The following is a 21,963-nucleotide window of genomic DNA, read 5'->3' as shown; positions in this document are numbered from 1 at the left end:
TTAATCGAATAGAAAATAATGATTTTGAATCTACATGCATGCTAATCATATGAGTTAAAAGGTTTTTAAATTAAATTGAGACTTTACTTTGATTTTGTTTAGAAACTTTCATTTGATTAAATAAGTTTTTGCCAATAATTGAGACTTTAATTTGATTAGAGGTAATTACTTTAACTAAAATTAGTCAAGACTTTACTTTGATTAATTAAGTTTTCTATTTGGTAAAGAAACAAAGGAATAGACATGATTAGGCATAGTAAAATTAATTGAGACTGTACTTTGATTGAATTTACTATGGACAATCTAATAATTCTCACTTTTAATTGAGACTGTACTTTGATTAAAAGTGAGGATGCCAACAAATGAATTGAGTCTTTACATTGATTTATTTGTAAATCAACAACAATGATTAATTTAACAATAATCTCTAGATAACCAATGAAGAATCTTATTTAGAAAAAACAGTGGAATTGACCTATTTACTATTACTGTGTTTACAATCTTCCGTGTCATTTTCTTTGCATATCAAAACCTCCCTATTCTTATAGTTGCTAGTTTAAATTGCATTTTTGAGAATCAAATATTTGAGATCAATTCCGTATTCGTTGTGAGACGACTCAGGGTTATCTTAACCCTAACTATTTTCTTCACTACAAACTGGCAATACTGAAGTTGCTAAAGTAGTGGTAATTTGATCGCCCAACGACAGCGATATCAAATTTGGCACCGTTGCCGGGGAGTACGGTTAGTATTTCTTTTATTTTGATTCTGTTTTTTTTTTATTTTTTATTTATTTTACGCATATACGTTTGATATAGTTTGTTATTTTGTAGTATCTAGTTTTCTGTTAATATATTCCAAGCAAAGTTCTATTTTTGTTTTGATTAAGAATTTCTTTTAAGAAATTTTTTGAGACTAGTTTGGAAAACTCTGTCTAGGAAAGACTTGGTATTTAAGTTGTCCACTGTGACGCACCTCTCTTTCCTGGGAGTAGACCCAACGACATCTTAACTCATTTCTTTCTTGAAATCTTTCTCCAAAACAAGAATAGGAAAAAAAAAACACACAGGGAAACACTTTCAGGTGGACTTGCATAGTGCATGACTCGGGCCAATCCGGGTCAATTTTATCAACTTGATTCAGAACTTGAAAGGAACTTGCGTAAATCACGTAGGAGACTTGATCTCAGGTGTTCTATTGAAGGAGCACCATCATCATCTGAACCTACCACTGAAAGTGTACCGCTAGAATCACCTCCGGTGATTAACATATCTTCTGATCCATCACCTGAACCAGAAATTCAAGAAGATAGAATGGAAGAAAGAACAATAAGAGAGTTGGCTTCACCGGATGCAGCAATTACACAAAACATGTGCATCCAATATCCTGATGGAGAATGTGAGCTTAAGTCTGGGTTAATCCATCTTTTACCCAAATTCCATGGATTAGCAGGAGAAGACCCATACCATCACTTGAAGGAATTTCATGTTGTTTGTTCATCCATGAGACCTACAACAGTGACAGAGGAACATATCAAGCTTAAGGCTTTTCCATTCTCATTGCAAGATGCCGCTAAGAATTGGTTATACTGCCTTCCGCCAGGATCCATCAATACCTGGGAGACTCTGAAAAGATTATTTCTGGAAAAGTTTTTTCCAGCATCTAGAGTTGCTGCTATTCGCAAAGATATTTATGGGATAAGGCAACAAGAAAGAGAAAGTCTTCACGAGTATTGGGAGAGATTCAAAAAGTTGTGTGCTTCCTGTCCTCATCACCAAATAAACGAGCATCTCCTCATTCAATACTTTTATGAGGGATTGAGTATCATGGATAGACAAATGATAGATGCTGCAAGTGGAGGGTCATTGGTGGACAAAACGCCAACAAATGCAAGACAATTGATTGAAACTATGGCGTCAAACCATCAACAATTTTCCACAAGGAGTAATTCTATAACTCTATTGAAGGGAACCCATGGAGTAGAAGCTTCATATGTTGCAGATCACAAGAAATTAGAAGGGAAGTTGGATGACTTAGCAGCCATGGTAAGGACCTTGACAAACTTACAGAAAAAGCCTATCCCTTCTACTTTATGTGGAATTTGTGCTTCTACTAATCATCCTACAGAGGCTTGTTCTATGTTAAAAGAGACAGGGACGTTAGACAATGAACAACCTCAGGCATATGCTGCAAACATCTATGGCAATAATAGACCACCTCGGCAGCAATACAACCATGATTTGTCCTCCAACAAGTACAACCCAGATTGGAAGGAATATCCCAGCCAGAAATGGGGAAATCAATAGCCTTAACACCAACAAGTCTATGTTCCACCTCAACAGAGGCAACAACCACAACCAGCGGCAACCTCTGGTGATTCAAACATGGAGGCAATGATGAAAATGATGGCTGACATGATGAAGGGACAAATCAACAAGTTGAAACAGACGATGGAAGCAACCAATCAGAATTTGCAAAATCAGATTGCACAAATGGCAAATGAGTTAAATCAGATGAAGTCTCAACAAGGCTCAAGCAATTTGCCTGCACAAACTGTAATCAACCCGAGAAATGTAAGTGCTATTACTTTAAGATCGGGTAAGCAAATACAAGGTCTTGGGGATGCCCAAGAAGATGAAGATAAGGACAATGAAGTTGTACCTAATGATGAAAGAGGAAGATCAGATGAAGCAACACAAGCAACATCTGAGATGCCTGCACCCAGTGATAACTCCAGGTTGGTATCCCCTAATACTTCCTCTGAAAATCCTTCTCCTTATTCTCCTCCTCCTCCCTATCCAAACCGTTTGAAACCAAAAACTAAAATGATGGAGGAGTTAGACAAAGAAATCCTGAATACTTTCAAGAAAGTGGAGATAAACATCCCTTTGTTGGATGCTGTGAGACAAATTCCTAAATACGCCAAGTTTCTCAAAGAATTATGTACACATAAAAGGCGTATTATGGACAAAGAGGTAGTGAACATGGGAAGAAACGTTTCTAGCTTAATTAAGAAGCCTGCAGTCAGAATGCCGCAAAAGTGTAAGGATCCAGGTATGTTTTCTGTTCCCTGCATTATAGGTAGTACTAAGTTTGACAATGCTATGTTAGATTTAGGAGCTTCCATTAATGTAATGTCTTTATCTGTTTTTACTTCACTTCATCTTGGACCTCTTAAGTCTACTAGTGTGGTCATTCAGTTGGCCAACCGTAGCACAGTTAACCCTGCAGGTGTGTTAGAAGATGTGCTTGTCCGTGTGGAAAAATTAATTTTTCCTGCAGATTTCTATATCTTGGATATGAAGGATGATGAAGGAATGAGTTCAACCACAATCATCTTGGGAAGACCATTCATGATGACAGCACGTACCAAGATAGACGTGCATGCAGGATCCTTGACTATGGAGATAGGAGATGAGAAGGTGCAATTCAACGTGCTAGAAGCCATGAAGCACCCAATTGAAGACCATTCTTTGTTTTGTATTGATTTATTGAGTAATGTAGTGAACAATTATGCTTTTGGACTTTTGGACGTTTTATCTGGTTTTTCTTCTTCTTTGGATTTTTCTTTTTCGAATGTTTCGGGATCAATTTTAGACGAAAGAGAAAATTTTAAAACAGATGATGTTGAGGACGCGGTGTCACTATTTGATACCTCTGTGGCATCCAAGTGTGATGCTGAGGTGGCTGAAATTACCTTAGGCAATAAAATGTTGCCATCTGTGGAACAGCCACCCACTTTGGAGTTGAAACCTTTACCATCTCATTTGAAATATGTTTATCTTGAGAGGGATGGGAAACTCCCTGTTATTATATCTGCCTTGCTTACTGACGAGCAGGAACAAAAGCTATTGCAGGTTATCAAAGATCACAAGCGAGCAATAGGCTGGACTTTGGCAGATATTCCTGGTATTAGTCCTTCTTTCTGCATGCACAGAATACTCTTGGAGGAGGATGCTAAGCCAGTAAGGCAACCTCAGAGGAGACTGAATCCTCAGCTGATGGAGGTTGTGAAGAAAGAAGTCACCAAGTTGCTACAAGCAGGTATTATATATCCCATTTCTGACAGCACTTGGGTGAGTCCTGTACATGTGGTCCCCAAGAAATCTGGGATCACCGTGGTCAAGAATGAGAAGAACGAGTTGATTCCTACTCGTATTCAGAATAGCTGGAGGGTCTGTATTGATTATAGAAGACTAAACCAGGCCACCAGGAAGGACCACTTTCCTTTACCATTCATGGACCAGATGTTAGATCGATTGGCAGGTAAGTCTCATTACTGTTTTCTTGATGGATTCTCTGGGTATTTTCAGATTTGTATTGCCCAGAGGATCAACATAAGACTACTTTTACTTGTCCATTCGGTACATATGCTTATAGGAAAATGCCATTTGGCCTTTGTAATGCTCCTGGAACATTTCAGCGATGTATGATGAGTATTTTTACAGATTTGTTGGAGCATTGTATTGAGGTTTTTATGGATGATTTTAGTGTATATGGTTCATCTTTTGATCACTGCTTGTCTAATCTTGCTAGAGTCTTGGAGAGATGTGAAGAAACTAACCTTGTTCTAAATTTTGAAAAATGTCATTTTATGGTGGAACAAGGTATAGTTTTAGGTCACGTTGTTTCCAAGAATGGTATATCTGTAGATCCTGCTAAAATTGATATTATTTCACAATTGCCTTACCCCTCTTCTGTGAAAGAGGTTCGATCTTTTCTTGGACATGCAGGATTTTACAGGAGGTTTATCAAGGACTTCAGCAAGATAGCCAACCCTCTCTCCAACTTGTTGCAAAAGGATGTAGTATTTGACTTTGGAGAGAGGTGCAAAGATGCGTTTGATACATTGAAAAAGGCGCTTACCACCACTCCTATCATCCAGCCACCTGACTGGACATTACCGTTCGAGTTGATGTGTGATGCATCAAACTTTGCAGTAGGAGCGGTGCTTGCACAAAAAGATGGGAAGCTATCACATGTGATATATTATGCTTCCAGAACATTGGACACAGCGCAGGCTAACTACACCACGACTGAGAAGGAATTATTGGCTGTTGTGTTTGCCTTGGACAAATTCAGACCGTATATACTTGGTTCCAAGGTAATTGTTTATACTGATCATGCAACATTAAAATTCCTTCTGAAGAAAGCAGATTCGAAACCAAGGTTGATCAGATGGATGCTACTGCTCCAAGAGTTTGACATTGAGATTCTAGACAGAAGTGGAGCACATAACTTGGTAGCCGATCATCTTAGCAGGATTGAAAATGGAGAAGATAACATTCCTATTAAGGATGACTTTCCTGATGAAGTCCTCCTAGTGTTGACTGTTGTGAAAGGTATGTTTCCTGAACCTTGGTTTGCTGACATTGTTAATTATTTGGTTGTTTCTGCTATTCCTCCTTCCTTCTCCAAATATGAAAGAATCAAGCTAAAAAGTGAGGCAAAGTACTATATCTGGGAAGACCCAATCTTATGGCGCATCGGTAGTGACCAAGTCATAAGGAGGTGTGTTCCAGATATCGAGATACCTCATGTGCTTGAGTTCTGTCATTCGTCTCCTTTTGGTGGACATTATGGCACACAAAGAACAAGTAGGAAGGTGTTGGATTGTGGATTATATTGGCCTACTATTTTTAAAGATGCACAGAGGGTATATGAAAATTGTGAGCAGTGCCAAAGGGCAGCCAGATCCATTACAAGAAGGGATGAAATGCCTCAACAACCCATGCTATATTGTGAGGTATTTGATATTTGGGGTATTGATTTTATGGGTCTTTTTCCTCCTTCTTTTGGGTTTTCTTATATTTTGCTTGTTGTAGACTATGTCTCCAAATGGGTGGAAGCCATAGCTACAAGGACTAATGATTCTCGAGTTGTTATGAGTTTTGTCAGGTCTAACATTTTCTGCAGATTTGGGATACCACGAGCCATCATCAATGACCAGGGGACTCATTTCTGTAATAGGCTACTTGAGAACATGTTGAAGAAGTATGGGGTGACACATCGCATTGCTACACCATATCACCCCCAAACCAATGGACAAGCAGAGATCTCTAACAGAGAGATTAAAAAGATACTAGAGAAAGTAGTGAAGCCTAGTCGAAAGGATTGGGCCACAAGATTGGATGAAGCACTTTGGGCGCACAGGACAACCTACAAAACACCTATAGGTATGTCACCTTTCAGGGTGGTTTTTGGAAAGGCTTGTCATCTACCTGTGGAGATTGAACATCGGGCCTATTGGGCCGTGAAAGCATGCAACTTGGATTTGGAAGAAGCAGGGAATGAGCGAAAGCTTCAGTTGCAAGAACTAGAGGAGATTAGGCTAGCAGCCTATGAAAATTCAAAGTTCTACAAAGAGAAAACCAAGAAGTTCCATGACCAAAAGCTTGTGGCTAGAAAGGATTTCAAGGTAGGCCAAAAGGTGTTACTATACAAATCCAAGCTTGGTCACATGAGTGGTAAGTTGCGTTCTACTTGGGAAGGACCATACATTGTTACAGAAGTCTTCCCTTATGGAGCAGTGGAGATCAAGGAAGAATCTTCAGCAAGAACTTTTAAAGTTAATGGGCATCATCTTCGGATATTCAATGAAAATCAAGATATGCTGAATAAGACGATGGATGGGATGAACTTGACTTCTGCCTCATACCTTCCACCTTGAGGAGGTAAGTACACTTCATACTTTTTCTTTGCATTTTATACATATTGAATACATTGAGGACAATGCATGGATAAAGTGTGGGGGTGTGGGGAGATTTTCCCCCTTTTCTGTTTTTGTTTTCTATTTGTTTTGTTTTTTCTTTTCTAATTTTGTTTTTTGTTTGTTTTTATTATTATAAAAAAAAAGTTTCTGCTTTCAATAAAACATATTGACATTGGATTTTTGGATTTGATTTACTAATTGGAACGATCATAATTCTGGGAAAATAAAAGTCATGTGCTATGAGTGGATTGTTTTCTGTGATTTACTGATTGAGTTGATTTGAGAGTTTCTGGAATAAATCTTTTGTGAAAGAGTTTTTGACCTTGTGAGTTTTGAGCTTTATTGTAAGGATGAACTACCATGTGTCATTCCTATTTTTCTTGTGTGATTTGCTCATGTCTTGTTGATACTCAAATGTTTAGCTTGATTCTGTTGTTTTGCATCTTAGGTGAACATGCATGATTTGATATGACTGAGGCATTTCTTGTTTTAGCTACTTGGCCAAATAAGCTAACCATGACATTGATCCATTGGTAGCCCCTTGAGCTTAAACCTCTTTTTCTTGTTTTGAGCATATTGTTAAACCTTAAAAAGAAAAAGACCATGTTTGTCCTTAGGGAGAAAGCAGGAGCTAGTGGATTATGTTGAGATTGGTTGAGGAATAAAGTGTGGGGGTGTGTATTTCCCCCACAAAGTTGTAAAAATGGCAAAAAGGAAAATAATTGTGGATGACAGAGTGTTGTAATGAAAAATGTTGAAACTATGCTCCATAACTCTTTCTTCCCTACTATTTCAAAAACACACAAATCCTAAAATTTTTCCTACCTTTGCCTTGGCCTCATTATAACCTGTGAAAAGTCCTCATGATTTTTGAATGCATGTTTTCTAAAAGCTGTGAACATTAGAGTCTTTCTAAGCATTGAGAGTGTTTACTTGCATGGGTATTTTGAGTGAAAACACAAGCCAAAACACTTGAGCGAATCTTGGTGAGAAAATATATATTTAACTTGAGTGTTTCTCTTTCATATTTGATTATCTTGTAAACTCAAAAGATTAACTCATGTGTGAAAAACAGAATTTTATCCATTTGTATGTGCATGACAACATGATTTCTAGAAGATTGATCTGTTTCCATTGGTATTCATTTCTTTAATCCACTGAAAATATGGAATAAAAGACCTCAGAAAAAAGTTTTGAAATTGTTCAATTTTGCCCAGGAGTGCAAAAGGATAAGTGTGGGTGTGTGATGAGTTCAAATTTTTGCCCTCATTTAATATTTAAATTTGGGGATTTAATTGAATTTTCTGTGCTTAAAGATTGATTTAATTAGGATTTGTGATTATTGGATTTATTGAGTAATTTTGGTAAAAGTGGCGTAAAAATTGATTTTAGTTGCATAAAATATTATTGGATATTCTAACGTTTGTTAATGCAGCTGGAATTTATTTTTGGTCAATTAATAATGTGATTTTGAAATATTCAAAGTTACAAAATAAGTCCAAAATCAAGAAATTCTGAAAAAGAATAAATCAGGAGCTAAATGCACCCCCAGTTTTTATTTGCACACTCCTTCCTCAAGTGGACCACAAAAACCTGTTCCGCACCCCCAGTTTTCACTAAGTTGCACCCCTCCTACCACTTAAACTCCACTAAACCAGATCATGCCATGTGGCAATCCCCATCTCTTAAAATTAGCCAACCAAAGCAAGCCACGTGGCAACAATCCTTGCACTAACAAGCTGTCCAATGGAAGGCTGCCACGTCATCATCTTCATCTCCCAAAACCCTAACCCTAATTTTCTCCTCTCCTTCCACCCACCATGGCAGCCGCCGCCGCCATCTCCTCGCCGGCCACCACGAACAGCAACGCCATCTTCTTCTCGCGTCCAGCCGCTCCGCGCGCCACCACCATCTTCCTCCATTCGCGCAGCAACGGCGGCGCCACCGTTCTCGCCACCACCACAGATCGCGCAAGCTTCACCGCGGCGCCACCATCTTCTTCTCGCGCCTCCACCAACGCGCAACCAGCCACTGCTCGCAACAGCACCAAGCCGGAAACCACCGCGAGCCAGCAGCACACCGCCAGCGCGAACAACGCACATCTTCTTCTTCCTTATTCGATCACCACCGCAACGCACCACCATCTGCGCGAACCAGCGCCGTCACGCCGCAACCACCATGCCTCTCCATCTTCTCCATTTCCGCAGCGCACGCGTCCCAGCTTACTCCTCCATCTCTCCCGCAACTCACCTCGCCGGCGACGCACCAGCAACCACCGCGCAACTCGCCGGAAACGCGCCGCACCGTCTGACCACCATAAACCACCGCGCCGTCACAAGGAAGGGAGAAGAGTGTGAGAGTGAAACCCTAATTCTGGAGAGAGAATCTGCACTGCCACGTGTCAGCATCTGATAGGCAGTCAACTGGTCAAACTCTGGTCAAACTGGTCAAACTCTGGTCAAACTCTGGTCAATTCTGTAAAAATGCTTAAATGCGAGGGGCAGAATTGGAAATTGGACAGGAATTAAGTTGCTAATTAATTAAATAAAAATAAAAGATTTTAGCAACTGACAGATAAAGCCCAAAGTCCAGTTGAAGCCTATATAAAGAGACTTAAGGGAGCAGAGGGACTGATAATTTACAGTTGACAGCTTAGACACTTCGAACTCTCTGGTTTTGGCAGATACCGTCTCCACCACATCTCTCATTCTTTCTTTTATTTTCTTTCTTTCATATCATCATGTATTCCATCAAAGCCATGGAGGGCTAAGCTTTAAGGGTTAATTCCACTGTAATTTCTTAAATGGATTCTGAGGTTAGATGAATTTATGTGTTTGTTATTTTGATTATTGTTGTGGTTTTTGTTTATCTATGTCCTTTGCTTCTTAATCGAATAGAAAATAATGATTTTGAATCTACATGCATGCTAATCATATGAGTTAAAAGGTTTTTAAATTAAATTGAGACTTTACTTTGATTTTGTTTAGAAACTTTCATTTGATTAAATAAGTTTTTGCCAATAATTGAGACTTTAATTTGATTAGAGGTAATTACTTTAAATAAAATTAGTCAAGACTTTACTTTGATTAATTAAGTTTTCTATTTGGTAAAGAAACAAAGGAATAGACATGATTAGGCATAGTAAAATTAATTGAGACTGTACTTTGATTGAATTTACTATGGACAATCTAATAATTCTCACTTTTAATTGAGACTGTACTTTGATTAAAAGTGAGGATGCCAACAAATGAATTGAGTCTTTACATTGATTTATTTGTAAATCAACAACAATGATTAATTTAACAATAATCTCTAGATAACCAATGAAGAATCTTATTTAGAAAAAGCAGTGGAATTGACCTATTTACTATTACTGTGTTTACAATCTTCCGTGTCATTTTCTTTGCATATCAAAACCTCCCTATTCTTATAGTTGCTAGTTTAAATTGCATTTTTGAGAATCAAATATTTGAGATCAATTCCGTATTCGTTGTGAGACGACTCAGGGTTATCTTAACCCTAACTATTTTCTTCACTACAAACTGGCAATACTGAAGTTGCTAAAGTAGTGGTAATTTGATCGCCCAACGACAGCGATATCAGTTAGCAACACTCATTGGCAAGCAGTTTCAAAGTGCAGAACAACAACAGAACTCAAAAGCATAAACAACAAATGTGTAAGCAAAACAACAAATGGAAGGACGAATTAAGCACGAAACAGTGAAAATATGCACTGCAGATAGTTGCTAAAGTTCTAATAGTAGTTAAGGAACTCCATAACAGAAACTAAGAGTGAAAAACAAAACATGGACTGAATCAGAGACAAAGCAATGAACAATACTCAAATTTGGCAACACTACTATGGAATTATCGATATATAAAATGAACTAAACAAAACCTAAGACAAAAACACGAGATTATAAAATTAAAAGCTAGGTAATCAAAACTGAGATTAAACCTACTGACATGCATTTGAACGACAAATTAGGTAGCTTAAGACATGATATCATCAGTATTGATTCAAGACAATAAGAACAAATTAAGGAATCAATTTCAGCAAAAATTTTAGAACACAGATTTTTGAAGAGCAGCAAAGATGAACTCAAACAAATTCGTACAAGACAGAAATCAAACATATATGAAAGAAGAATCAGAGATAAGTGAAGAATGGTGGGAGTATTCTCAACCAATTTACATTCATCAAAAGCTCCTCGATATAAAACATGGCTTGCCTTATATAAGGAAGGCAACCGTGAAAAATTGTAGAGAAGAAGGAACTAACGACAATACAACCGTGTACATTGAACCCTAAGGGAAAAACGTTCGAATGTTAGGAACCCTAACGACTAAGGCGCAAAGGAACCCTAACGACTAACGCACGTTCCTCGTGTGGCAAGCAATGCAGATCCCAGAAGTAGGGAGGATGAAGAAATGCGTGAGGGACTTGAGAAAGTATTAGGGCTTCAAAGAAATAGAAGTTGCACCTTCTAAAAACATATGAATGAATGCTTGATTGTGGCAGAAATTGGGATGCTACGTGGAGACCCAATTGACACTGATGCTGTTTTGAAGAGAAAGTGTTGACTGCTACTTTGCAGACGCATGAAGGTGTGTGGATTATCACTTGTAGAAGCATGAAGGTGTTGCCACGAGTGATTGAGTTTGGGCCGCAGCTGAATTGTGGACTGATGCAGGCCCAACTAGGTATGTTGATATTGGAAGCATTAGTGTGAGAAGAATAGGGGCGCAAGCCCAATACCAATTGGACAACTTAGAAAAATAGGCTACAATTAGCAAAACAAACCAATTAGAACAGCTTTTATTTAATTAAAAATAAAACAAATTAAAAGAAATGAGCTAAGCCATTGGGCCAAGCTGAAAATCCTTTTAGGTGATATTCATCAAAGTGTAACATAGCCCACACTCTCTACGAAGCTGCATCTCCGCAGGTGACAGGCATTTGACGTTCTCCTTAGGGAATTTGAGTTGTGAAGTCGATGGTGTGGGTAACAACCCCTGATAAGACGTAATTAGTTGGGCAATGTAACGTCCTAGCCAGAAATTACTTATTAAAATAAATAAGAAAATAAATAAATAACAACCTCATTTATTAATCATCAATTTCCCAAAAATCGCGGGAAAATTTTAAAACTTGACGTTCAACACGCCAACATAAATTAAATAAGTCGTATCAATACGTCTTACAAATAAAACTGTCCATAAAATTTTTACAATAAAACCATAGTTCAACATAATATCTAATGATAAAATCCCTGAGAGGTCCCCACTCCGTCTCTATGTATCTGTCTGCTCACCTGCATCAACATCTGCTCCCATGTAACAAGTTACATGATCATCGCCAAGCACAAACAGATAGGGTGAGCTCATTTAAATAAAACCAACAATATAATATTAAAGACCACATAAACAAATTTAAACCCGGGTTAGTACACTTCCCCCTTTTCTTTTACTCCTTCATTTCCAACATTTGTCTTTAGACGTCTATTATCTCTATACCCTTTAGGTAAGAACAATGATTGATCTTCACTGTACGAGTGTCTACTCGCCCCTCCAAGTACAGGCCACCACCTGATAGTCCACACGTGGGAATAACCTTACCACAACATCTCACCGTGACACCAAGTGGAGTTCCCCAAAACAAACCTAAGTTTGTAGTTGTTTCCAGACTACCAAATCTCTATGAGAATCCACTGAAGAGGGCAATCATCTGAAATCTCGCCGTACGAGCCATAACCCACACACTCCACTGTACTTCCTAAACCACCAGGCTACAACCTAGAGTGGTCATGTGTTACCCCAATACAAGATACACTCGTAACTAGGTCCCCAGCCAAAGCATCACATCATGAACATCCCCTAAAGCGGTGTAGAAAACTTTGCTCGTGCACCATCATTGGACCAAAACCGCGTGGCGCACATCTCATGTCGTTAGGCGAAATTCGCTCCAGACCGCCCGACGGGCATCACACACCGCCAGGCGCCACGCGTCTGCAGTATCTTCACTGCACCACCACCACCTAATAGGCACCACCTCGCCACAGACGCCCTGCTTCGTCGTCACCGCCTGGCACAGCCATCACACGCCGCCAGGTGCCCTACTCGCACTGTGACCATTGTCACTGATTTATTTCCCGTCCGCTTGGCGGCTGCTCACGTCGCCAGGTGCTATACCAGTAGCACAATGCTACTGGTTTTTGGGCACTTAAACAGATCCCAAAGGACCTCCAAAACATACCACTCACCCAATTATAGCGCAAATATGAGTTTTCCAGTCATACATCTATGACAAAATTACATCAACTCATTTAGACATGCCAACAAATCAAGTATTGTCATGCATCCATGCTCACCTTCGTTTACCCCTTTCAAATATGCCTCATACATTTAACATACCCTAGTCATTTAATCATACATTCTGATATTTATATAAATCATGACACCACACTTTGATCAATATTGCATATGTACCATAACAATAATTCACAACCACAAATATGTCTAAGGAAAGATTACACCAACCATGCCAATTCATATACATCCATCTCACTCTTACTATCAAATTAACATACTTCCTGAATCTGACTTACCACATACACCCAAACGTTCAAAAATTAATACTATCTATATCATACCTCACACTTTCATTTATTTCAATCTACCTTAGTCTCGTTTAAGTCAAATTCTCCTTATTTATTACATTTTCTATGAATCATACACGTATAGCTTGCCTATTAAACACCCAATGACATGAAGCCCAAATAGAACTACACAACACCCATTGCACTTTCAGACCGCTTGGCGGCAATTCATGCACCGCCAGGCGGTGCATACATATATGGAAATCTACAGATTTTTCCTGCACCGAAACACACCCAAACCTTCCTATCCTAGTTTCCCCCTTCATACTGACATAATTTGCTATCAAAGTATCATTCAGAATTCATACATCACACATAGTAACATCCATTCTGCAAAACCAACCCACCAATCATTGACAAAATTCAAGATTATCTATCACTGATTCCATCATAAACCCTAACTCCCGATTCCAATTACAAGTTCATACAATTTCCGTCAAATTAATAACTTTCAATCATAATTCAATTTACCAATAATATATGTGCAATAAAATTCAATCCACACATCATAACAACAATGAAACACCAAAAACCAGAAAAAATCTGGGCAAACAATTCGTGCCGTCTGGCGGATCATCCTCAGCCGCTAGGCGGTTCATAGAGAAAACCTAGTATTTGGGTTCTGGTGTATGTGTCGCCTGACGGGCTTCCCCAATGCCGCCAGGCGGTTTCTAGAATTTCCAGAACGCGATGAATTTTAAAGAAACACGGAGACAGTTGTATTCCATTCATCATATTTCTCACAAGACATGTAATTTATCATACAAAACATCGAGAAGAACTCCCCTAACCTGGATTTCCTTGCTCAATTTGCTAAATATGCTAGTTCCTTCTTGTTTGCCAATCTCTTTCTTGCTCTTCTACCAATTCAGACCCAGAACCTCACCCAACACTCACAACACTCTCCTTTCGTGCTCTATTTCTGGTATAATCTTAGCCTTGCCAAAACCTTTCCTAATAATCAACTTTTACCTTTTAAACAGTACTTAAATTTAGGTCAATAATGCAAAAACGGGATTCCCACTTAATTAATGGTTAATGACCATTCATGGTCCCTTTATGGTTGTTTTTCAGCCTCCCTTGCTGCTAGATCAGTTAGGGTTTCCTTTAACCCTTCCCATTCCACCCAAATCTAGCATTAGCAAAAAAATATAAGGTTTAATTTAGGTCTTCCACAAGGTTAGAACTCACCACCATTCAATTGCCAAGTCAATACCAAACCATCGTGCCAATCCCTGTTTCATGCCAACTAGTATAACCCAATTACTATCTTCTTACTTACACGCACATACATATTACTAAAACAATAAAAAAATTAAATCCTACACAAATGGCATACATAGGACTCGAACCTAAGTCCTCTCACACAATTAAAGTACTCTCAACCACTTGAGCTAGTACTTTTCCACATCATGAAGTTAGCATTTAATGCCTTAAAGGCTTCTCTCCCTCACGTTAATTAAATATTTACTCATTTAATTATTTAAATTTAGTGGGTCTTACAGGCAAGACCTTGTAAATGGGCCTCAGGGGAGTGTTGTATAAGAGAGCTTTGTCTCACATAACTTTGCAAGGGCCACGACTCTTATCAATGATGTCGGAGCTTGAATGACAATATCCTGCTTAATGTCTGGTCGAAGTCCATCAATAAAGTAATATATAAGAGCTGCTTCCGAGAGCTCTTCCACGTGATTAGCAAGAATTGAAAATTGATGATAATAGTGGTGAACCGATTTTGTTTGAACCAATTTTAGGAGTACTGCAAGGGGCGAATCAAAAGGAGAGGGCCCAAAATAGGTTTAAACAACCTGGGCCAAATCTTGCCAATCTAGAATGAGTTGAAAACGTTGCAACATTTGGCTGCAATCATTAACAGCTCTGGTTTTGGAGTGTGATAGAGGGAAAAAAGTTTCCACACGGAACAACCAATTAATGGTTCACTACCATCATATGTAGGGAAGTTTAATTTCATTGAACGAAGAGACGATGTAGTACTCGTGCTCTACAATGGCGGTTCGTGACGAACAATTAGTTCAAAATGGCGTGACATGGAATCCATAGAACGAGTGAGGGTATCCAAAGTAGACTCTAAACGATTCATACGGTAAGGATCATATGACTCCGTGAGGTTATCCACCTGAATTTCTAAACGAGAAATGTGATCAATGTATCGAGCTTCTTAGGATGCCCCCACCTCCTAAAGTTTGCGTACATTTGCAACTAATTGTTTTAAGCGGGTATTCTCAGCCATGGTCAACAAAAAAACACCAATTATTATGGTTCTCAAATTCTAAAAGAGAAAGAGACAAATTGAAAGATTAAAACAACTTTCTCCTATTGAAAAAGGAAGAAGCAACTAAAAACATTATTCCAAAACTCTAATACAGAGATTAGCCATGAGAGAGAAAGGAAAATTGCATCACCAAAAATACCACCCCTTTACCTCCTTCCCCATTCCTTAATATACTACCCTTTTTCCCACACGTTTCATATTTTGCATTTGTCACGTATATCGCACCTCCCACTACCCGATTATGTTATTGCATTTATGCCACGTGTCCATACTCAGTTTCATTTTCTGCTACGATTTCTGATATCGTATCATAGTCATAAATGTTTTACTTGTTAATGTACCTATAGTTTTTTATTGGTACTGGTAGGCCTCATCTTTCTTGCCTATTGCCAAGAAAAACCAAATCCAGAAAAGGGTAGTGGGGTTATTAGGGATGGGGGAAAAACTGAAAAGCATCTACTGAAGGTGAAAATCAAATCAGTGTCGTATTTAGTGTAACTTTACCTCTAATGAACTATTCCGTAGGAAAATGAAATACTTTCATGTTTTCACTGGTTTTTGACCAATGATGTAATAACCAACATTACTATAAATGATCGGTTTGGCCAATTCTTTGCATGAGAAATCAATGCGTAATGACAAAATTCTAGCATGATAATCATAGGTTCAAGGTAATTATATCAACTTGAATACGCAATTGTTCCCAAATAATCTATGCACACAAATTTGTGTGGATGATGGTGAAGCAATGTGATTAAGTGTTGTATAGGCTTGTTTCATAGTATCTGTTAAGAGATCCAACACATTCATTCAGGGTTGGATTTATGGTGGTTGAATGTCTAAACTTTTGCATTTGAGTTGGAATAAAGGTGCAGTTCAGGAATGAAATTCATTGTTGTACAATGGACTATTTTTATGAAAAGTGAACCAGTGGAGATGGTAATTAACAGTCACAAAGAACATGTTCAAAACTTTAAAGTTTATGTTAAAGAACTTAAAATTTATATGTTTTGTTAACCGTACTTTAAATTTAAATTATAATTTCACAGTATTTATTTAATATATCAAGTAATAAAGACAAAGAAATATTTAATTTCGTAATTGTACGGGTAGGCCGGCATTATCCCAACCCAATTAGTGTTGAGGGAAATTGGCCATATCTCAGCCCTATGGATTGGGAGGAAACATTTCCAGCCCAGAAAGCGCAGGAAAAGATTGGCTAGCAGGACACAAAGGCCAGGTATATCTTGATCCACCTTGGCCGTGTATATCCTGGCCCAGTGATGCGATTGGTAAGCTAGAAAACTGGCATGCAGGTGCATAGACAATGAGCGCATAATCTTAGTCAAAAAGGAATGAAATGATCTTGGACAATTATGCTATGTTGTTAATGGAGCGTATCAACATTAATGAAGGGAATAAAAACAGTTCGCAAGGAGAGTATAAAGGAAGACAGAGGAAGGATCGACACAAGGTTCTTGATATCGCTTGGTTTCATACAAGAACATTTTGGCACCATTCGTGGGGCCAAACGATCCTAAAAAAGGATGGTGTCAACGAGAGCAGTGGTAGATCAGAGCGTGGCGTTGACAGAGATGCAACGGGAGATGAACTATCATTTGGAGGAGTTGAGGTGCAAGAATGAGGAAGAAGTGAATGCCCTGAGAGAAGAAAATCAACGAATACAAAGACAGATGGAACAAAATTTCCAGTAAAGGGAAGAATCTTATAATGACGGAGAAGAGGAAGGTGCAACAGGGCAAGACGAGTTCAGGGTATAGACTAACACCAACCAAATAGGAACAAGGATGAAAGCAGCCAGACGCCATCCCTTCGTGGGTGGGAGCATGGATGTAAAGCTCCCCGCACGATGGAAAGAATTGAGTATGAGCCAATATTCACCACCCAATTAGGGTTTTATACCTTAGATGACAAAATCCTTTGTCGGGTTTTCCCAATATTCCAAAAGGGGCTTACGCTTAATTGGTTTACACGATTACCACCCAACTTTATTGATTGTTTTGATATGTTGGTCACCCGCTTTGACATTCAGTTTGCTACCAGTAAGCCACACCATCTCACTTCTTTAGCATTAGTAAATATACGACAAGAGAAGGGGAAATCGTTGTTGGAGTTTATGGATTGGTTTGTGAAAATATTGTTAAATATCACTAATTTAAATATTGAGGTCACCATGCACCTCCTTGTAATGGCGCTGAAGCCCGACTTGTTTGTTGACAGTCTATGCAAGAAACCCATAAGCAATATGGACGAGCTCCAGACTAGAGCAACCAAATCATACATACAAAGAAATTGAACGAGTTTCGCAGTACGACTCGATCAAACACTCAAGAAAAGAGACATCTCGATAGGGAAAGGGTGCTAACATCACGACCTGGTAGCAAGTTTAAAGACTCTAGACAACCAAAGTATAATAGGTACACACTTGTCTAACAGGGCGAAAATTTCGGAGGAGGCCCTAAATGCTTACAATAGTAAACCCTCGAAGGATTCCAAATTCCTCGAACGCGGATACCACTAAGCATTATAAGTATCATTGCAGTTATGGGGATACAACAGAGGATTTCTTTATCCTGAAAGAAAAAATTGAGGACATTTCAGAAAATTTGTCAAACGGCAGGAAAGAGGATTCTCTTCCAAGGGAGAATGAGAGGGGCGATATGAGGAACAACCACAAAGGACGTACCGGGAGAGGCGAGAAGAGGGGGCCAGAAGGAAGGTAGAGCACAAGAAAGACGAGGAGCAATATGCGAGGGAGAAGTCACTAAGAGGGGTGATAAACTATATATCAAGAGACTCTGCGGGAGGCAAGGCAATTGTGTCCGCCAGGAAAAAGCACATAAGGACGATCCAAAGTGTTAACGTTGTGTGTACGTTCCCTCGGCGACTCAGGCCACCCATGACATTTTGTGACGAGGATTTCCAAGCCATTGACCCCTAACACGATGACCCAATAGTGATCTCAGTGGAGATTGAAGACTTTACAGTAAGGAAAACCTTGGTGGATAAGGGGAGTTTAGTGGACATCCTATACTGGGGCACTTTTAGAAAGTTGAGAATTCTCTAGAGGCAGAACTTCAATAGTACTCTGTTTACCAAGTTCGAAACAGGGAGAACAACGCTACCAGTAAAAATTTGAGACCTTATTTTTGACATCCATACCTCTTATAATATTTTGCTAGGGAGACACTCGTTGAACGCAACCAAAGGACTTGTGTTAGCAAAACTCTTGTGGACACCCTAGAGATGTGGGGAGTTTTGCGAAGTGTTGAAAACAAAATAACGATGGGACAATGAACCAAAAATAAAATTTGCAAACATAGAATTTGGAGTCGCCACCGTAGTTTTGTTTTGGAAAATTACAGAAAAATCCTCAAAAATAAGACAAGGTTTGCAAAACAACCAGATTTTGAGTCCGGAAGTCGGGTACGCGAGGAGAAGGTATTAACATCCCATGTATCCGTCCTAAGACGGTACCTTCAATTAAACGTGCAAAAGTATGCTATTTTTTCAAAACATTTATTTTCACAAAAATAATAATAAAAGAATGTACAAAAGAAACAAAAATAATTTTTTAGTTTTTTGGGCCCAACAAGGATTAATCCTCGCTCCTACGTATCTCCATTTACACTAAAGAATCATGGTTACGTAGTTCTTATGAAAAATTATTTGAGAATCCTGTTGATTTGATTTTTTTTTATAATTTTGAAAAAAAAAATAATTTATGCTTGTTTATGAAAATTTGAATTATTTGGAATGCGACACGAATGGCCGGATAAACACAAAAAGTAAATAAAGAAAATTATTTTTTATTTTTGGTTCTTTATATATATTTTTTATATTAAAAAAACAAATTTGAAAATAAATGTCGTACGATGCGAGCGGTCGGAGTTACACTAAAAGAAATAAGGAAAAATATTTTTTATGATGAAAATTGGAAAAAATAAATTAAAAGATAAAAACTAACAATGACGTACCTTCACCCTCTCATCCTGTAATTATGGCTACCTTCTCTCTTCTTTTTTCTTACCTCGCTCTCTAAGATTTTTGTTTTTTTTCCAAGAAAGGTGAAAATGTGGTGTGTTTGTGTAGGTGGTAATGAGAAAGAATAGTAGAGAATATTTTGGTTTTTTCCTCCCTTCTCCTATAACAAACTATGTATTTATATTCACACATTACAATATGAATGCAATCATTGTCTTAATTGTAATGAACAATACAAAGAAGGAATTGGTCATGATAGCAGTACATTAGGGAAATCAAATAACAACAAATCAGAGCACAATATCAATTATCAATAGTAAATGTTGATTCTAATTATTAGAAGAGATATTGCTTCTAATTATTAGTCATATAATTATTTTCGCTATTAGGAACAAAGGGTAGGAAAATAAAGAGGGAGGACGAAAAATTTGGGCTCATGAGAAGGAGTGTGATAAAATAATGTTTGAAAATATTTAAAGAAAATTTTATTTCACTTTTTTTTATTTACCATTAATTAAAAACTTTTTTTATTTTTTATTCTTTATTTTTTTTTTTGAAAATAAATTTATTCACCCGGACGAAATTGGGTGTTGACAACTGTCCCTCTTAGATTTTACTAGATAATATGAAATTTTAACTTTTTCGTATTATCGTAATAAAAATATAAGTAAAGATAAAAATACTAATTTCGTTTAGATTTCAAAAGAAGACATATTTAAACACAAATTTGACCATTCCAAAGGAGACATGGTCTTTATCAGAAAGAAAAGGACTAAGTGATCATCACCAAGTAGAGAATCCCGATCCAACACATCATTTCTTTTCTTACTTTGTGGAAAAAAACAAATTAGAGCAATCCCAAGGAGAAGGTCTATATCCAAAAGATTCGACGACCATTACCATGTAGAGGGGCTCGACCTGAAAAACCACACTTTTTTTAATTTTTTAAAATAGATTAGACTAATCCAAAGAAAAATGTCTATATCCAATGGATTCGGTGACCATTGTTAGACCCGATAAATTTAAATAATTAAATAAATAATTATTTAATAAATGTGGGTAGTAGAAGCCTTTATACCATTTAATGTTAATTGTTATGATGTGGAAAAGTACTAGCTCAAGTTGTTGAGAGTACTTAGTTCTGTGAGAGGACTTGGGTTCGAGTCCTATGTATGCCAATTGTATGATATTTTATTTTGTGCATTGTTTTAAGATTATATTTGAATGTGAGTAGTGATAATGTAATCCTAAAATTTTAGGAATTATCATGAAACATGATTAGTTGAATTGGTTGTACATTTGTTTTGTGATTTAATGGTTGTGGGTTCAAACCTTGCTAAGGATGAAATTAACTCTTTTATTTTTGTTAAACTAATTATGGCATGAATTTGAAAGGGTAGAGAAACCCTACTAACAATAGGCCTCCAAGGGAGGCTGGGAAAAACAATCCATAATGGTCTTTGAAGGACAATGATAGTCATTTAAATGCCAAATTCGTTTTTTTTTTTGCCATTAACCATAATTAAGGACCTATAAAAGGGGCAAATGGAAGGGTTTGGAGACTAGGAAACCTAGAGTGCTGGGAGGAGGACGAATTCAGAGGGGAAAAGAGAGTTTGGGTTGAGAAGAGAGCTGAACTTTTTTTTGGGAGAGCAAATGAGGGTTTTTGGGTATTACAAAGCTAAGGTTAGGAGACCAATTGGAACAAGGATTTCTAGGTAAGAGGAGCTATTTCGTGTTTATGATTATGTGTATGATTAAGAAGCCTGTTCCCATGATTTGATGTTTGCATGCCGTGAAATTTCGTGCTCTATGTGATGGGATTAGAGTTCTGTTGTTTTGATGTTGTCCGGGAAACTATTTATGCTTTGGAATGGATATAATAAGGGTTTTTAGGTTGTTGATTATTTATGGCTCAACTTTAGGTTTTGAATGGTCCAATTGAGTTAAAACTTATCCATGAGAATTGCCATTGTTTGGATTGTTTGGTAATGGTCAAATTGTGGTTTTGGTAATGAACATGGAGAAAGTCTGCTAATTTCGCTTAAGAGAGCAAGGCTCGCCTAGGCGAAAGTAGCAGAGACTTAAACCTATTTTTGCTCGAGCGTCTCACTCAAGCGGGAAGCCCAGGTTTTGGGCCACAAAGCATCTCACTCAGGCGAGAGTGGCTCGCCTAAGCGAGAAATCTTGAGGAGTTGTGTGTGTTTGCTGGACTCGCCGCCTAAGCGAGAGACTTAGTTTTAAGCGAAGGGTGATCTCGCTTAAGCGAGCCATCACAAATTACCACTGTGACG

Source organism: Vigna unguiculata, chromosome 9 (assembly GCF_037176805.1).
Source record: "Vigna unguiculata cultivar grain cowpea cultivar isolate G323 ecotype 2 chromosome 9, ASM3717680v1, whole genome shotgun sequence".
NCBI classification, from domain to species: Eukaryota; Viridiplantae; Streptophyta; class Magnoliopsida; order Fabales; family Fabaceae; genus Vigna; species Vigna unguiculata.
This window is presented reverse-complemented; position numbering follows the sequence as displayed.